The sequence below is a fragment of the Phocoena phocoena genome, chromosome 10 (genome assembly GCF_963924675.1).
Source record: "Phocoena phocoena chromosome 10, mPhoPho1.1, whole genome shotgun sequence".
NCBI classification, from domain to species: Eukaryota; Metazoa; Chordata; class Mammalia; order Artiodactyla; family Phocoenidae; genus Phocoena; species Phocoena phocoena.
Genome location: NC_089228.1, coordinates 98,146,929 through 98,166,128, shown reverse-complemented (window position 1 = coordinate 98,166,128; position 19,200 = coordinate 98,146,929).

Below are 19,200 nucleotides of genomic sequence, written 5' to 3'. Positions count from 1 at the left end.
TGCATCAACCAGCTTTGTAGCTAAGACCTGCAGGCTTTAATTACTTTAAGAGGAAAGCGTGGTATCGAAAGAAAGTTTCATTACAAACTGGCATTCGCTCAGAGGTGGAAGGAAGCCCAGAAATGAGGCTGTGTCGGGGTTCCTTTACCAAATCAAATGTCTGTTCATCCTTCCTAGTGACCAGACTGGCGATCTACATAATTAATATAAGCTCACATTGAAGTAAACATGAAATGATTAAACAGGAATCATGTGAGGAGGGAAACGAGAGAAGGAATTAATGGGCAACAGAATCTTAGAAACAGGGGAGAGCATTACACGTTATTCTGAAACTAATTTTTGTTCTCGTCCAAAACCTAATTGGTTTTTAAACTTCTTTCTCCACAACAGCCCAGACAAGGTGCTTTGGAACGTGTGTTATATACAAAACATTTACATCGTGGCTCTTGTAGCCTAGTCAGCAATTTGTGGAATAGTAAATTTAAAAAGCAGTACAGTAATAAAAATAATAGTTGCATAACCTGCATTCCTTACAGACCGAACTTGGAGGACCAGCAATAGAAATCTTGAGAAGCCACTACTATTGGCATTCAAACAGCAACTCTGATGTGGTAGGAAGAGTCAAGGTAGGGATTTTTATTTACATTTATTGAGTCTGCTAGGGACCAGGCACCATGCTATATGCTGGGAATGTGCAATCTCATTTAACAATAAAAGCAACATCTTATGTAAACTCTCTGATATCCTCATGCAGGACACACAACACATAGGGCTAGTAAATGAGAACTATTAAGCAAAGCGATGCAAGGTACGCATGCCCCATAGGGGTGGGATAGAGAGGGTGGGAGGGAGACGCAAGAGGGAGGAGATATGGGGATATATGTATATGTATAGCTGATTCACTTTGTTATAAAGCAGAAACTAACACACCATTGGAGAGCAATTATACTCCATTAAAGATGTTAAAAAAAAAAAAGATAAATGACACCAAAGTTGGGGAAAACGTTAATACCTGCAGTATCTCTTGCTTAAAGCCTCCTTGTCTAGAAATTATGAAATTATGCTTGCTTGCTTTTTAATGTTCGATTAAGGAATTAAGTTAAAAGGAACAATAAACCCCTTTCCTGAAGTTTTCTTCATCGGAAAAAAAAGTTATGTTTGGATGCCACCTCTGATCCTTCCTCAAATGAAGAGGTATGGTTGGATGTCATCAAGGGTCCATAATACAGGGTGGAGCCTACTCAGGGGTCTTTTCCTGCCCAAGACAGAAAGAATCACACATTTGCCAGGGACTGATGTCAGAGTGAGTAATACTATATTTAATAGGAACCCTGAAAGAAACACCCAAAACCCTTTGTTTTTTTCCTGTCTCATCATCTCCTAGAACTTCCGTTGAATAATAGTCTTTGTTTGTTTGTTTGTTTCATTTTAAGTTAAGCAAGACCCAGCACATGAGAGGAGGCATCTGGTAATTTTGCTATTGTCCTAAAATACAGCCCTGTGAGGAAGGCACTAAATGGCATCACCGTTAGAACAGGGAAGGAAACACGCTAGGAGAAGCTGACTTCCTGGTTATCACCACAGGCAGTAAAAATCAGAAGTTGAAGCCAGGAAGTTCATCCCATGTGTGTGCTCTAGACACTTCCCTGCACCCCTGTCATAGGGGTGGTGCCATTTGCATATGGACGAATATTTAGTAAATATAAACTGTCTTCAGTCATGAGTTCAGAAACATACCATAGGCCAACGGAAAATCAGAAAGATGGAAAAAGAAGGGGACTCAGGACAGTAATTCCTAGCAATACTGTAACTGATAATCAAAAGGGAAAGGATGGTTATTTACTAACAGAATCATTCTGGAGGGTCGCGGAATTTGTAGTTCATTCCTTCCTGAAGTGTCAATTATTTCCAGGTAATCTTTTTATTAGTAGTATTATATATTAATAAAGACTTATACCTGAACCAGGTATAAATCTCAATTGATGTTTTCCTTCAAGACCTAGGACACATGCCAGAAAGACTAGTAAGCAACCCCTAAGAAATGGGTCTGGGGGGCTTCCCTGGTGGCGCAGTGGTTGAGAGTCCGCCTGCCGATGCAGGGGACACGGGTTCGTGCCCCGGTCCGGGAAGATCCCACATGCCGCGGAGCGGCTGGGCCCGTGAGCCATGGCCGCTGAGCCTGCGCGTCCGGAGCCTGTGCTCCGCAACGGGAGAGGCCACAGCAGTGAGAGGCCCGCATACCTAGAACACAGCCTGAACCCTTTGGGCTGAGTGCTGTTGGGCAGCTTGTTCTACCTTCCCCTGATCCCAGGAATAACACTGGAAGAGGAAAGGGACAAAGGAGCCGTCCTACAAACACAGCTCTTGTTTTTTGAATTTCATTTTCATGGAGACTGGTGTCTGACAGAGGAGGTGGGGTCTACTTTCCATAGACAAGTGCTTGTATTTTCTCATTCTTATTATCATGGGAAAGGTGCAAAACGGAGTAGAGAATAAGTACAATGCAATATTTTTAAGTGTAAATTTTGAAAACTGGATGGAATTTTGCTGGACATCTTGCATTTGGAAAACTCATTATCTTGGCTCCAAAATTAGGAAAAACATGTCTTATTTTCTGAAATAAACATAATTTTTGTAACTACAAAATATTTAAAAAATCATTTCCAAGGCTGGACAAGTTTAACCCAACTTCCTAAAAACCATTGTGTCACCCAAGGGCAGTGCAACGGAACAGAGGAACAAAATGTGCATAAAATGTCTCTCTAAATAAGTGCAATTGGCAAGACTCTTTATCCACCACCTCCCAGCACCAGGCACGCCCTCCAAACAAGGCAGACAATAAATAGGAACAACATGGTAAGGCTTTGCTCATGCCACACATCTGTTCACTTACTCGGATTGTGTTTTATATTTAGGCATAACAAGTTTGGATTGTCTTTATGTACAGTGACAGCAGTGCAAAGAATGTTGTTTGAACTCTGAATTGTATAAATACGGAGACATGTTGATTTGAGAAGAGAAAACAAAGCATGTGAAAATTGGCAAAATACCCATTTTGAGAATTAGAGATACTCTTCTTTAAAAAAAAATAGACAAGAAACTCAATGGGCAGACCACCCACAAAGTACCATTAAGATCTAAACAACATGAAAAAAAGGCAATGTGCTCTAGCCAGTACAATTTTTGAAAGCATTAAGTTTAAAAATCCTTTAGTTTAATCCAGAGACCTTAACATGGTTCCTAAGATTACAGACTCCTTTTGGGTATTCACATATGTGAAATAAATCGGGATAATTAGAAAAAGATAATAATAGTTGCTAGTATATATAGGACACCTTCTGTGCACGAAACATCATATATGTTACCTTATGTAGTGCTACAAAATAAACCCCATAAAATAAATATTAAATGAAACATGACCTCATTTTTCAGATAAAGAAGCAGAGGCTAAGAGACTAAATAAATTGAATAAAGTTCACCTAGCAAGGTCAGTAGTAGAGGATGGTTTCAAACTCAAGCCCATCTGTTTCTAAGACATGCGGCCTTGTCATTACAATGCCCTGACATTCCAAAACTCCTTTCTACAGTAGGTTCAATTAGCATACAATGAATCAAATTCATTATTAACAATAAAACAAGAATACATAATCGAAAATAAGGACTCAGTTCCTAGAAGAAGAAATTTCATTGATATAGTCTTCCAAGGAAACAAATAAGCAATTAAATTAGGCAAATGTGCACTCTGTTTAAAAGAAACAAAAAGAGGAAAACATCCAACGATAATGCAAAATAAATCTGTCTCAAGCAATGAAAAGGTAATGAATAGAATGATCCAAGTGTTTTCTGTCTATGAGTTAGCCTGTCTGCAGGGCTAATAAGTGTACCTGTCTTTAGAGAGATTTTAATTAAATATGGGGCAATGCCCTTTGCCCCTATATTTCCCTGATGATCCTGGCCACCAATACGGATTCTTTTTTTCTGCTTTCCTACTGCACTTAATATCTAAATGACTCATTAACTTTGTATTATAAATTTACTTTGATATGTACAGATCTCTACCATGAGTTTTAAGCTCCTCAAAGGAAGCAAGTACATTCTGCACCTCTTTGTATGTCCCATAATGCCTTGCACATAATAAATGCTCAACTAATCGTTGGTTTAATTCAGGGCAAGACTTCTGCCACTAAGATTATCCAGACCCAGCAAATTTGACTAAAATGTAAGATAATGGTCCCAGCTACCTGGGCGACCTTTAAGACTTTTTGCAATGCAGCTTGTATTTTCCACTCAAGGTGTCCAATATTTTGCAACGGACATCATCCTTTTCCTCTTTAAGAGACAGATCACCTTATATGAGAGTAGTAGGTACAGGTGAAGCTTGCTTTTTATATTAACTGTGTGTTTCAAAAGTTGTATTTCATTTTAATTTCTGCCATTCAAGAATTCCTCAAGGAAGCTCAAGGGGAACAACAGACCACAGGATCCACTGCAAAGCAGAAAAGATCATGGCTAGACTGGTGGAAAGAAGGGCGTGGATCAAAGCTTGAAAAATAATGCCGTAAAGAATAAATCCAGGGAGAGTGGACCCTTAAACCCCAAAAATCAGAGCAACCAGAAAAGAAAAAACGGACAAGAAGAGAGAGAAGATGAAGCAAAGGGACCAAGACATTAAGATTTGTAAGTGAGAGTTAAGGTTTAAGATGTTCTATAAACGTTTATTGAGTGACTGAAAGAATGAACGTATAATATCAGAGTTCCTGCACTTCATTGAGCTTGAGAGAGCAGAGGCATAATGATAGGCTAGTAAAAGGGGATTGAAAGTCAGAGTAAAAAGGCACTTAAAGAATACAATTAGGGGCTTCCCTGGTGGCACAGTGGTTGAGAGTCCGCCTGCCGATGCGGGAGACACGGGTTTGTGCCCCGGTCCGGGAAGATCCTACATGCCGCGGAGCGGTTGGGCCCATGAGCCATGGCCGCTGAGCCTGCGCGTCCGGAGCCTGTGCTCCGCAACGAGAGAGGCCACAATAGTGAGAGGCCCGCGTACCGCAAAAAAAAAAAAAGAATACAATTAGGCTGAAACAACCAAGAGTTCTTCGGGAGCTGTACAGAAAAACTGAACATGTTGTATTGCTTTTGAAAACTCCCAAGAAGTTTTGGGCAATGTTGGCTACCAAGCAACACATTAAAGAGTCATGGTCACACTGTGCCTCTCAAAATCATCCAGGTGGTTGGATGGAAACGGGGTGCACCACTTAGCAAACTACTTCACCAGCTGTCTCTATGTGTGAATTTTGAAGCTGCCAAACCGTACACGAATGGCATGTTGGCCTCGACAGCCACACAAGTGCAGTGAGCCCCTGACTACAGCAGATGTGCTGTGTTCGCACAATATCCACAGTGGCTAGAGGGCAGCTCACTTCCTCAGAGGATGCTGGGTGCAGCAACTGCGGGTGACAGCAGTAGAATCAGAGAGGTTCTGCCCTGTAGTTTTTAAGTGCTGCCTGCCTTTCAAAGGCAGAGCCTCCAACTAATACAGGAGCTAACAGTTTTTCAAAGGAAATGCACTTGCAGTAGGAAAACAAGAGCAGCTGGATATCCAACTGTGTAAAGAAATTCAGAGAGCTCTTCTTTTCCCTCCAATTGATATTACTCACCCAAGTTTTATAGAGTCAAAAGCATATGCTTAAGTGTAATTACTCAGTAACTCAGACCAGTTTCTACAGCACAACCATATAAATGGAATATTCAATTCCACCTACGTGGTGACGATGTGACTTTTTTGCTTGGTATTCCTGATGAGTATTATAAACCAATGGCTCTGGAGGCGACAGTTTTAAATTAATTTGTAAAATGAAATGTTTCGTACATACAAATATGTATGACACTGTATGTAAAGAATATAAAACAAATGTCAAGTACTCATCATTCAGATTAAGAAAGAATCGGTACAATTCAAGTGCCCTCTTTCTCTCTCCATATGTGTAGCCCCACGGCTGGCTATATAATTTGAGGAACCCAATGCAAAATAAAAATGCAAGGCCCCTTGTTCAAAATTATCAAGAATTTCAAGATGGTGGTAGCAGAGCATTAAACCAAGCATAGGGTCTTCTAAACTTGGGACCCTGTGTGACTGCACAGGTGACGCCTCTGTGAAACTGGTCCTAGTAGTTCTCTCTGTTATCACGCAAACAGAGAGAATCCCTACACTGAATTTTCTCGGTATGAATTCCACAGTTTTGGTAGGCTTTATTACAGATGTGTTAAATATATTCTGCTTTTTGTATGTTTGAAACTTATAAACATGCTATATGTCCAACAGGAGGTTTTTGAGATTCAATCATGTTGGCCTGTATGGTTGTCATTCATCTATTTTTATTGCTTACATTGTGCCAAATAATTAATTAATGTGGGACAATGTATTTAAACATTTTCCTATTGAAGTGTGTTTGGATTGTGTCCAGTTTTCTCTGTTTGTTTCTATAAGTAACAATGCTTCCAGGAACGCTTTTGTGCCTGTCTCCCAGTGCACATATGCAGAAGTTCCATATGTTTTAGTTGTGTCTCTTGTAAAAAGCATAGAACTACATTTTATTTCTATGAAATCTGACAATATGTCTTGTTTCTGATGAAACTGATCCATTTACATGTACTATGTGATATATTTTGATTCATCTCTATCATGTTATTCTATGCTTCCTGTTTGTCCTGCTTTGTCCATGCTTCTCTTTTTTTCCTCTCTTACCTTGATTTTTATTTCAATTTTTCTCTACTGATTTAATTTAATCCTTTACTACTTTACCCTTGGAATTGTAGCATACCTACCTGTCAAAGTTGAAGGTTAATCATTATCTAAACTCTCCAGCCAAACGATGCAGAAGCCGTAGAATGTTTTAACTCTTGTCTACCCTCCTCCAAACTTATAAGGTATTGTCATTCGGTATTTTAGTTATGTCTTGTTGTTTTGCCCCACAAAATAGATGTTGTTAGTATTATTTTACACTGACTTTATCTACATGTTTACAGCTTCTTTGCTCATCTTCCCTCTTGTAGGTCAGACGTGCCTTCTGGAGTCATTTTTATCCCTCCTGAAATATACCTTTTGAAAGTTCTTTTATTTAGAGACTTTTAATGGTAAACTCTCAGTTTTTATCTAAAAATGTGTTTTGTTTTGGGTGTTTGAAATACCATTTTGCTTGGTAAACAATTAAGGATTGATAAATACTGTGTCTCCACACAGCATCCGTGCTTGCTATCAGTCTAATTGTTGTTTCTTCTCTTTTCTCCCTGAATCATTTTAAGATCATCCCTGTGTTTGGTGCTCCTTGGTGCCACTACAATTGCACAGAGGTGTAGATTTATCTCTATTTATCTTGCTGGAATTATTTGTGCTTCTAATCTCTGATGATTCGAGTCTATAATCGACTCTAAAAACATCAGGTGGTTCTGAAAACTACCTATCCAAATATTCCCTCTCCTAATTCTCTCTGTTGTCTCCTGCTAGAACTCAAATTTAAAATGTTACATCTTCTCATCGTATCCTCTATTTCTCTTAACCTCAATTTTATATTGCCAGTCTCCTTGTTCTGTGAGCTACATTCTGGTTTATTTCTCTATATTTATCTCCCTATTTACTAATTCTCTCTTTGGCCTTGTCTAGTTACTGCTAAACCATTCATGAAATATTTTATTACAACATATTTTTCATTTTTGAGTTTTATTGTATCTTTAATAGGCAAAATTAATTCAAAGCTAGAAACTAAGAGAGACATGTTTCTATTTCCCCAAGTTCAACATTTGATCCTAGTCCAAAAGGAGGCTTCCCGGGGCATGGGTTGCTGGAGAATGAGACCAACTAGTCATTCTGTTTGTCTTCAGTTCAACAAGTTAGTGAAGATGACATTAATCACCTCATGCAGATGGTAGCTCTATCATCTCTGTATCAAAGGGGTGCCTCTTGCATGGTGTTAGCAAGGTTCTTTTGACTCTGCTGTCACTTTTGAATGGGTAACAGGCTAGGACTGCCTAAAATCCAGCAAATGCAGAAAGGAAAAGGCAGCAGATCTTTGGTGAGTTCTGGGCAGTTACAAATGAGTGCTTGAAGATGTTGAAGCAGATTAGAGGAAGATGTGGAGTCCGTGTAGCCAGGCAATGTGGAGGAGGAAGAAGAAGAAAATTGAAGTGGAAAAAAAGATAGGCAGTTGACTCAGTCCTAGTGGCTTGGTGTCAGGAAATGTGTGATGGAGCCATTAAACTTAAAACCACAAAGCACTGATTTTCTTAAAGAACTCTTTATCCTCTAAGATTGTGTGTGTCTGTAGGTATGTATATGTGTAGCTTAAAACCTATTTTATACAAAATAATATACATATTTTAAACCTAAACTATAGGGTAACCTTAGTATCATATTTGATATTTAATAGTACTATATGCTGAGAATATGGTAGAGACACAACTTGCCAATCACACTTATAGCAGTCATACCAAAAATGAATATTTCATGAGAAACATAAAGGAATTACCTTTCCGATTTCTTCATTGAGGAAAGAAGGCTATCGTCCAAAGAGGCAACTTAAAGGGGCTGTTTGGATGTTTTAAAGGGCCATCAAGTTTATTATTCATGACATAAATGGAAACTTTTTAAGTAGATTACGTTCTGACATAAAGGATTCCAGTTAAGACACCAGATTGCAAGGAAAGACGCAAACAGCTGCTGCAGCTTTGAAACTGTACTTACTGCTCAGTTGTTCACAAAAATGTTTAGATCAACTTCACTACTTTTAAATTTTCTGTAGACAAGCGGCATGGATGCATTACAGGCCCGGGAAATGGTTTCAGAAACAATCAAAGGCTGACAGCAAAGCCAGGAAGTGTTCAGGGGACAAAACTTCCCCTTCATGACCAAATGAAGCACTCACTACAAAAACCAGTATATCACTGAAGAAAGCATGGGCAGCCAACCTATGAAACAAAATGAAAACTTCAACCATAATGAAATCACTGCTCGTGTTATAGCAAGAAGCAGTCCCCAGAGAATCAATAAACAATTTGGTTTCCAAAGCATATGAATCCCACTTGCCAAAGAGAATCAGAGGGACCAATTTCTTTTTTGATGTTATTCTCTTTACCCAATTTCTGCTTATCTGTGGTCTAGCCATCCTTCAATACCTAGATCAGCTTTCACTCCTTCGGAAAATCTTATCTCATTAGCGCCTTCAAATTCCTGTAGCACATAGTACGTGCCTCCATTTGTGTTTGTGACCTCGAATTCTGTAATTTGCATCACTACTACACCTGCCATATCGTTATGTCAGCCAGAAAACTTCAGAGATTATAAATCTTGCCGTTATACCACATCTCATTTGTTGTTTTAACAATTCTGTCATGCCAGTGGGAAAACGTTATCACTATTACCTCATTGTACATTTGACACATAGAAGATAATAAATATGAGTTAAATATGTTTAAATTTTTGACAAGGAAATGAAAGCCCATGTTTCATTCATGTTTACACAGTTAAGAAACAGTAAACCCAGGCCTTGGCACCTAGATTTTCTGATTCCAAATCCAGAGTTCTCTCCATTGTCAGTGCCATCTCTCACAGTCTTCCTTGTTCTTACACACTCACACACACACACATTCACACCACAGCTTACCTGTAAGATCGAAATCTCTTACCTACAACGTTGAAATTCTGCTACAGTGTGAAAGACTAGTGAGAACTGGTTTCTGGTGCACCAACAGTGAGGCTCACAAATGAATTGTTTATTGAATTTAAATAAAAGAAATACCTATTCAATGACAATAAACATGCTACATTATCCTGTGAGGTAACTTAAGTAAACTATAGTAAACAAAAGTCCTTATTTCCTTTCTTAGAGCTCTGTTGTGTCCTACTGATATGAAGAAAAGGACAAGAAAATAATCCAGGGGTGACCTGAAAGGAAGGTATAAAATCAGGAGAAATGAGCTCCAAAGATGCTTCAGCCCACTTTCCCTTATGCCCTTCTGGCGGAATTTTAACCCCCTTCTCTGCCAAGGCTTCACAGCTGCAATGTTGGGAACCACCAACAGAGGTGATGTTACTCCAAAGAGGAGCAGCCGTGAAGGAGGTAGCGGGGTCCTGGTGGGACCAGAATGGTCTCCATAATCTCCTGAACCTTTAGCTTCTGCATCCATCCCAAAGCGCTGACTTTGGGAATATTCCTTAGACCCCTCGGTGGGGTGTCACTCCCACTACAATGCTGACTAAGGTAGCAGGTTTCTTGGTGATCCCAGGTAATAACACCCTAAAAAAATAAACGTTTAAATGTTTGCTGTGAAGCATATCATCTCTGCATAAAAATGCACCCCTTGTAGCAGACCATGCTGGTGGTCTCACTAAGTTTCTCTAGCTATTACCCTAGGCAATGAATATTTTCAAAAATAGTATTTGAGAGTTGCCAGTTAAACCAGCTAGTCTGAGGTATCACAGTCCTTGAATTAGTTGATTGGAGGGAGGGGGCAGGTAATGAGGAGAGTCAGAAGAACAGATGGAACCAAAGGAGCATCGCCAACCTCAAGTCCAGAATCAGGATTTTTATCAGGCTCCCTGAGGAGTGAAGTGACTGCGCCCGAGGGCAGTAACATCTAAAATAAATTAATTAAAAGTGTCTACAGAGTGGCCAAGCATTGCAACTGTTTTTAGTCTGTTTCTAAGAATTATCTCATCACTAACTTACATTAGTGATCTTGGAAATAAATAAAAAGAATCCCAAATTATGAAGGCTCTAAGTTTTTATTCTAACATATAGCAAATGAACAACTTTTTTTTTCAAGATAAGAAACATCTTGGGAGTCATGTTTATTGACTCAAAGTGCTATCCCTCGGAATTACAGGAAAAACCTAAAAGTTCCTCTAAGGCTGGTCGTAAGCATGTTTCGGACATGAATATGTTTTTAAGTATTAATAATAAATATGATTATTTTAAAAGCACTGTGGATAATGATGTATCTCATTTAGTCCTCACAACAGCCCATGATATTATTCCCATTTTAAAGCTCAATTTTAAATTCTCTTTCAATATTTAAATGTTTAAAATTTTAAGTTATACCCATTTGAAGCTCAGCAAAGTTTAGAGGCTTTCCCAAGGACGCACAAGCTACTCTGCGACAGGTACAGTCTGGATGCAAACCAGATCTTCTCATTTTAAATCAAGTGCATCTTGGAAGTGATGGAGGCATAAAAGGATTCCATGTCTTTTAACTCAAATCTAGTTCTCTTTACACAATAGCACAGCTGACAAATTAAAATGTGATCCCCAGAGGCTCGTAGGTGAAAATAATGACAAAGATTTTTTAATGAACAACTAACTGTTGTTTAGTTTAAAGGAAATCATGAAGCCGTCTCATGTCTAATCACTTAAAGGTTAGAGACAGTGGAAGGATAGGAACACTTTCTGGGCCAGTTTTGGATCTAAGTATTTTGTATGATTTGATCAGGGTTTCTCAACAGCAGCACTGTTGAAATTTGGGGCCAGATATCTCTTTAATGTGGGGTCATCATAAGATATTTGGCAGCATCCTGGCCTCTACCCCGTGGGTGCCAATGGTGACAACCGAGAATGTCTCCAGCATTGCCTCCCTGGGAGTCTAAATTAGCCTTCCTCCCCAATCAAAAACCACAGGCTTAGAGGAAGTATGATTTTTTTTCTGTGCCTGAAAGAAGTTCTATTTTTTCTTAATTGTAACATGTTACTGAGAAACGTTCCAAACTTCCTTCAGATGTAGAAGAAATTCAGGAACAGATTGTTCTCCCCACTAAAAGAATTGCCTTAACAAATACTGCCAATATGACTGTCTTATAGTTGATTTTGAATTTCCTGTCCTTTGATTTCTGCCATTGATGGCACATTCACCGTAGGCTGTATCCTGATGACACAAAACCACGCTGTGAATAGTAACATACTTGGAAGATATTAAATAGAAGGGGAATTTTTTCATCCGCATAATTGTAGGTGGAATATGACAAACATATGAAATGTGATGCTCGGTGCCACAGTGAGATACCACTACACATGCATTAGATTGGCTAAAATTAAAAAGACTGACTGACTATACGAAATGTTGGTAAGGATATAGAGGGTCTAGAACTCTCATACGATGCTAGTGGGAATGCAAAACGGGGCAAACACTTTGGAAAGCAGTTCATCCATTTCTTAAAATGTGAAACTCACATACACCTACAATATAAGGCGGCCATTCCAGTCCAGCCATTGGTCGATGAGAAACAAACAAAAAATGTGTCCACAGAAAGACTTTTACATGAATGTCCATAGAAGCTTTATTTATTATCACCCAAAAGTGAAAACAACCCAAAATTATGATATATCCATAGCGTGGAATACTACTTGGCATTAAAAAAAAAGAAGGGACTATTAACATATTCAGTAACATGGGCGAATCTCAAAATCATTAAGTGAAAGAGGACAGCCAAAAAAAGAATAGATACTCTATGATTCCATATATGTAAAATTCTAGAACACTGAAATCAATCTGTAGTGATGGGAAGCAGGTCAGTGTTTTCTGGGGTTGGTGTTTCCTGGGGAAGGAGAAGTGGAGAGGAAATTTGTGCAGTGACGGAAAAGTTTGCTGTTGTGATTTTTATGATGACTTTAATTGCTTGATGCATATGTCAAAACTGCTGACATTGTAAACTTTAAATATGTGTAGTTTATTGTACTTCAATTATAACCCAATAAAATTAAAAGGAACAAGGTGTAGGAAAATGAAAGTTTTATCTACCTAACAGAAATTGTGATAGAAGACAAAATTCAACTTCTAATTCTATTCTTCCAAAGTAACTACTAAAGATGATTTTGGTAAATTTACATGGTGTATAAACAGCAAATCCATGACATAGCTGTGCATGGGAACCAGTCTAACCAGTATATCTTGCCTTTCAGGCCAGAATACATAATAACACATACATGCACACAGACATATACACTTGCCACACAATCCTATTACAAAGCAAAATCGCCTGTATTACAATTGTTTCATTCTGCCGTCCTGTGCATTCTTTCTTTATTTGAGGCTATCATTTTTCTCTCATTCTTTGGCTTAAGAAACAGCTAATCTTATTTAAATAAAATGGTACAACCCTCACATCATGAACACTTTGAGTTGTTTCTATTAACGCTTCAACAAATACCAAGTGCTACAAAAGTTTAAAAATCTTGGAAAGGCGTAAATGAGGTAAAATCTGCATTCTTTATGTTTTATGAACAGAAACCCCAAACTGATGCAAAGTGATATAAAGTTGGCATTGTAAATGTTCCAGGCCTGCAACAGGTATACTCTAGATGAAGTCTCACATCCTTAATCTAAGCTAAGTCAAAGAATAAATGCATATCATATCATTTGAGTAACAACAAAGAGACTAAGTTAACAATCAAACAAGCATGTTTGGGGCTTCCCTGGTGGCGCAGTGGTTGAGAATCTGCCTGCTAATGCCGGGGACACGGGTTCGAGCCCTGGTCTGGGAGGATCCCACATGCTGCGGAGCAGCTAGGCCCGTGAGCCACAACTACTGAGCCTGCGCGTCTGGAGCCTGTGCTCCGCAACAAGAGAGGCCGCGATAGTGAGAGGCCCGAGCACCGTGATGAAGAGTGGCCCCCACTTGCCACAACTAGAGAAAGCCCTCGCACAGAAACGAAGACCCAACAGAGCAGAAATAAATTAATTAATTGATAAACTCCTACCCTCAACATAAAAAAAAAAAAAAGCATGTTTATTCTCTCTTCCGTATTTGGCCGCCTTGGGCATAGTTTCTTTTTCGGAAAAAAAAAAATCTATAGGTCTTGAATACATAAGTTAGGTGAATTGTACCTTTGAACTCAGAAAATAACTACAATTCTGTGGTTTACAATAACATTTGGGGCTTCCTTTGTTTCTCTCTAACAATGGTAAATTATATATTATTATGTTACAAGTTAGGCGTCACATGGATTTAGGGTAAACTGACTGATCCTGAGCCTGCAGTATCAGCCTCTTTCTGCAGAAACTGAATATTACTACATCTGGCCAGTGTAGAAGTAAGTGAAAACAATATATTCAAAGACACTTTACCCTCTTTATTCTTCACTCCAAGGTCAGTTACTATCTTGAGGCAAATATTATAATCCAGAATGAGGCTTGGCACATAGGAAGTAAAATGAGGCAAGACAAACAAAACTGGTCGGGAGGAAGGAAAAAGGAATATAATAGACAAATAAACTAGAACAGGATGAACTTCACAAAAATCTAAATTTAAAAAGCAAGGTTTCCAGGTACCAGTAGACAAAATAAAGGCAGGGGCACAAATATCAAGAGAAGGGTCTCAAACAAATATATGTAAACTTACCCTAATTATTTTTTTAAATGGAAGTAATGATAGCCAAAGTAAACAACATACTGTGATTTAAACACACACACACACACGCACACACACACACACACACATCATGAAACAAGGGAGGAAGCTTGCTTTATGGCTTTCTAACTCTGTGATCTTGGTCAAGCTATTTAATTCTACTCTGCTTCAGTTCCCGCTGTTAAATGGGAATAATACAATAAAACCAAAGGACTGTAACTATATGAATTAATGAGATGAAGTTGATTGAGCCCTTAACACAGAGTGAGGAACATTGTAAATACAATAAATTTTAGACAGTATTATAAACTTTATTAGGCATTATAATGGGGGAAAAACTAATGGAGGAACATATCAGTTACGCTAAAGAAGTATTAGTGCTACATGCCTATATCACTAGTATTTACAAAAAATGGTAGTAGTCATGTAAGGGAAACTGAGAAAATGGTCCTAAATAATCCACAATGATATACGTGATCCAAATGATTAATATTAAAGGTATTAGATGAAACAGAAGGGACCCGAAGTGAAATTGAAACCCATTTTCCCAAATTGAAAGACAGTTAAACACAGATTCAGAGAGGGCCTAGAAAACCACCCAAGAATAATGCCAAAAGAAAGACATCAGCTAACTGCCAGATGTTTAAACCTGAAAGATAAAAACCTTATTTGGGAAGGGGAGGGTGGGACACATTCAGAGAGTAGCATGAACATATATACATCACCATGTGTAAAACACATAGCTAGTGGGAAGCTGCTCTACAGCACAGGGAGATCAGCTCGGTGCTCTGTGATGACCTAGAGGGGTCGGGTGGGGGGGTGGGAGGGAGGATCAAGAGGGAGGGGAATACATGCATACATATAGCTGATTCAGTTTGTTCTACGGCAGAAACTAACACAACATTGTAAAGCAATTATACTCCAATTTAAAAAAAAAACATATTTTACCAGCTGCAAATGAGGGAGAAAGGCTTAAGAATTCAAAAAAAGGAACATGAAATTCACTCTCTGAAATTTACAGAAAGAAAGCCAAGAGAACTAGAGCTATCGCCACAAATACTGTAACTGAGGAAGGGCATCTCTGTGACTGCAAGTGGAAACTCTTTCTTTCTAAACTCAACGTGAAACAATGGCAAAGAGCAATAACAAACCAGCAGCAGCAAAGATGAGGTCGGGGGGTAATGTATATCTGAGGACAATGAAAAGTGATGCCTTAAAAACAATAAGAGACTTTTAGAACTGAACAAATGGCTTAATGATAGAACTTTAAATGCTTAAATAGATCAGACAAAGCCGTGTGCAAGATGCAGAGAGCTTGAGCATCCCCTGAATCATCTCCCATAGTGTGCATTTTGCTCTGCCTAGTTTTTACTCGCCCCCATGACTCTTTTCCTTGCCTTCCACCCTAGCCTTCCTTCTTTTCTTGACCAGGGCAAGATCCCTCCCCACTCAGAGCCTTGAACCTGTGGATTCCTTGCAGGACGCTCTTCTCTCAGAAGAGCTTGACTCGTCACCGTCCAGGTCTCAACGCAAGTTCACCTCTCATCAAGGCTGTTTATGGCCACCCAAACTAAAGTGCCCCCAAACACTTTATCACACTTATCCCTTTTCTTTTTCTCATAGCGCTTATTCGAAATTCCTTGCTATTTTATTAGTTTTTTTTTTTAAAGACCTAGTTTTTCTGAGCAGTTTTAGGTTCACAGCAAAATTCAGAAGGAGGTACAGAGATTTCCCATATAATCCCTGCCCCACCTAACCACAGCCTCCCCCATTGCCGACCTAACCCACCAGAGTGGGACATTTGTCACAGTTCATGAACCCACACTGACACCTTTATATCTCTTAATTAGTTACTTTGACTTTATCTTCTATATCACTCACCCTTAGAATATTAGATTCATGAAAGCAAAAACCTTGTCTGGGGACTTCCCTGGTGGCGCAGTGGTTGAGAGTCCGCCTGCCAATGCAGGAGACACAGGTTCGAGCCCTGGTTCAGGAAGATCCCACGTGCCGCAGAGCAATCAAGCCCGTGCGCCACAACTACTGATCCTGTGCTCTAGAGCCCGCGAGCCACAACTACTGAAGCCCACGCACCTAGAGCCCATGCTCCGCAACAAGAGAAGCCACCGCAATGAGAAGTCCGCGCGCCTCAACGAAGAGTAGCTCCAGTTCGCTGCAACTAGAGAAAGCCCACGTGCGGCAATGAAGACCCAACGCAACCAAAAATAAATAAATGAATTTATTTGTTAAAAAAACCCAAAGAAACCTTGTCTGTCAGGCTCACCAAGCCAAAAACAGCACCCAAAATTTTAGTGTTTTAGTCAATATGTGTTCAGAAATTGAATTTTTAAAACTCCTATGATGTCTGTTCTTCATTTGTTCCTTGACTCCACAGAAATTGCTTTGGCTTCTTCCTTCACTCTTCTTTTCCTGGACTATTACAATCTGCTCGTGATTTTTCTAATTTTTTTATTGGGCCTTCATTCATTGGACCTTGCTCCATACTACTGGTGAACAATTTTTTTTGAGAGACGAAAATATAATCAACTATTTTCTTACTGACACTGACTTAGGTACAGGGACTCCTTGTTCAAGACAGTGTACTCCAATTATGTGATCATTTCCTTTCTTCCCTGAGGATCCACCAAATTTACAGTAAGGAATAAAAAAGGAACAGTTCGACATTAACAAAGAGATTAGGAGGGGCAGTAAACCTGAGATCAACACTATCTAAAACAACTTGTTTTATTCTGGACTTATTCTGAGCCCACCAGTCAATGAAAGGCTTTGTTCCTCCCCAAATACTTTAAAGAACCTTGAATTATGAAGGCAGAAGTGAGTGAAGAGCAGAGAAACAAGCATGGTTAAGCTTGGCTGACTGATATGAGCCTAAAAATCAGAACTATAAACTTGATAGCTTTCTCTTATTCCTCTCATGGTCTCAAAGCTGGCTACCCACAGAATCCACAAACTAACCAGAAGGTTACTTGGTTCAGCTACTTTGTTCTCCAAATTTGGGGCTGTACTGTGAGTCAAAGCCTCTTAAATATCTCACTGACACATTCTCCGACTTCTGATTTTATATGTGCTGTGGGGGCTTAGTGGGTAATTGGATAATAGGTTTCTCAATAAAAAAAAAAAAAGTACAATATTTATCAAGCATCTCAAATATTTATGAGGCAGAAAAGATCTTTTCCGGTCTCCGGTGTTCAGAGGGCTGCAGATAAACCATCACAGAATGTAGATACCCATCATATTTTTGGAGATTTCCAATAAACAAGATAAAATACAGCTCCATAGAAACCCCATGTCACAGAATTTACTGTGCAACAGTCAATTCTGTATAGAGTTTCTCCACATTGCCACTACTGCTAGTGTGGGCTGGATAATCCTTCATCGTGGAGGACTATCTTGTACAAGGTAGGAAGTTTAGCTCATCCTTGACCTCTAGATGAGAGTAGCACCCCCTGCTCGCCAGTTGTAACAACCAAAACTATTCCAGACATTGCCAAACGTCCTCTGCGAGGCAAAAGAGCCCCAGTTGAGAACCACTGGTATAAACTCATCAATTTGGTGACCTTGAAGAGTCATCGGGAAGACTGGGGTGGTGACCGTTTCTGTATTTCGCAAGCACACACCTACTTTCTAGAATTATGCTTCTCAATACAGTAGCCACTAGACACACGTAGTCTTGGAGCACTTGAACTGTGATTAGTCAGAATTGAGTTGCACTGGGAACATAACACAAATGCCGAACTTCAAAGACTTAGACCTAAAAAAGTAAAGCATCTCACTAAAAATTTTACATTGATTACATATCGAAATGAAAATATTTTGAATATATTAGGTTAAGTAAAATATATTATTAAAATCAATTTCTACTTTTTAAATGCAGCTACTAGAGAATTTGAAATGACGAGCGTGGCTTGCATTGTATTTCTGTTGGGACTGTGCTCTTCTAGGGAGGCAAAGCACTTTGCATGTGAAGGACTTTTGTTTCTCATTAAGCCAACAGTATTCAAAGAAAGTCCATGGTGTGTGCCTAAGTTGCATTAGTTGCTTTTGGCTACATCTATCTGAGGTAAATTCGTTGATGTCAAGGGTTGTAATTTCATTTTGCAGGTAGGAAAGTAGGAGCTAAAGAGATAAATCACCTAAAATCATTCTCCCGATTGTAATGCCAGAGCTAATTAAATACAACCTATTGCTCGCCATATCCCCAAATAGTTTTTAGTCACCAGATATCTTTGTCCCTAAAAAACAACCAGTATTTTCCTTCTTCTCTAATTATTATAGAGATAAAAATCAAATTCCAAAGAGAACAATTTCCAGACACCTTAAGACAATAAAGCCAGCATTTGTTTGAAGAGAAAACAAAAACAAGATGGGAGACTCAAAAGGCATTACTTTGTATAATAATTTAATTAATATCATCTTGAGAAAAGAAAAACATTTTCCATCACTTTTGACTTCCTTTTGTGGAGACTTACGCAATCTGTTGTAGTCACTGCAGGTCTCTTGCTTTTTTTAATGCGTGCTGGATTTGCATAATGTGCCATGATGCCTCATGGGCACTCACTTAAGATCAACTGAGTTAATTTGCTTTCTTAACTCAGGTTTAAGTGTTTCATAGGCACTAAACTTAAGATCAACTGAGTTAATTTGCTGGCTTAACTCAGAAAATTACAATCATGGTTGCTCCATTTTCTTTGAAGCATAATTGTAATCATGATCATTTGACTAAGCAGAGGTCCAAACTCTGTGTCTATTCTTCACCAGTTAGAAAAGCCAAAGACACAACAACGGAAAAA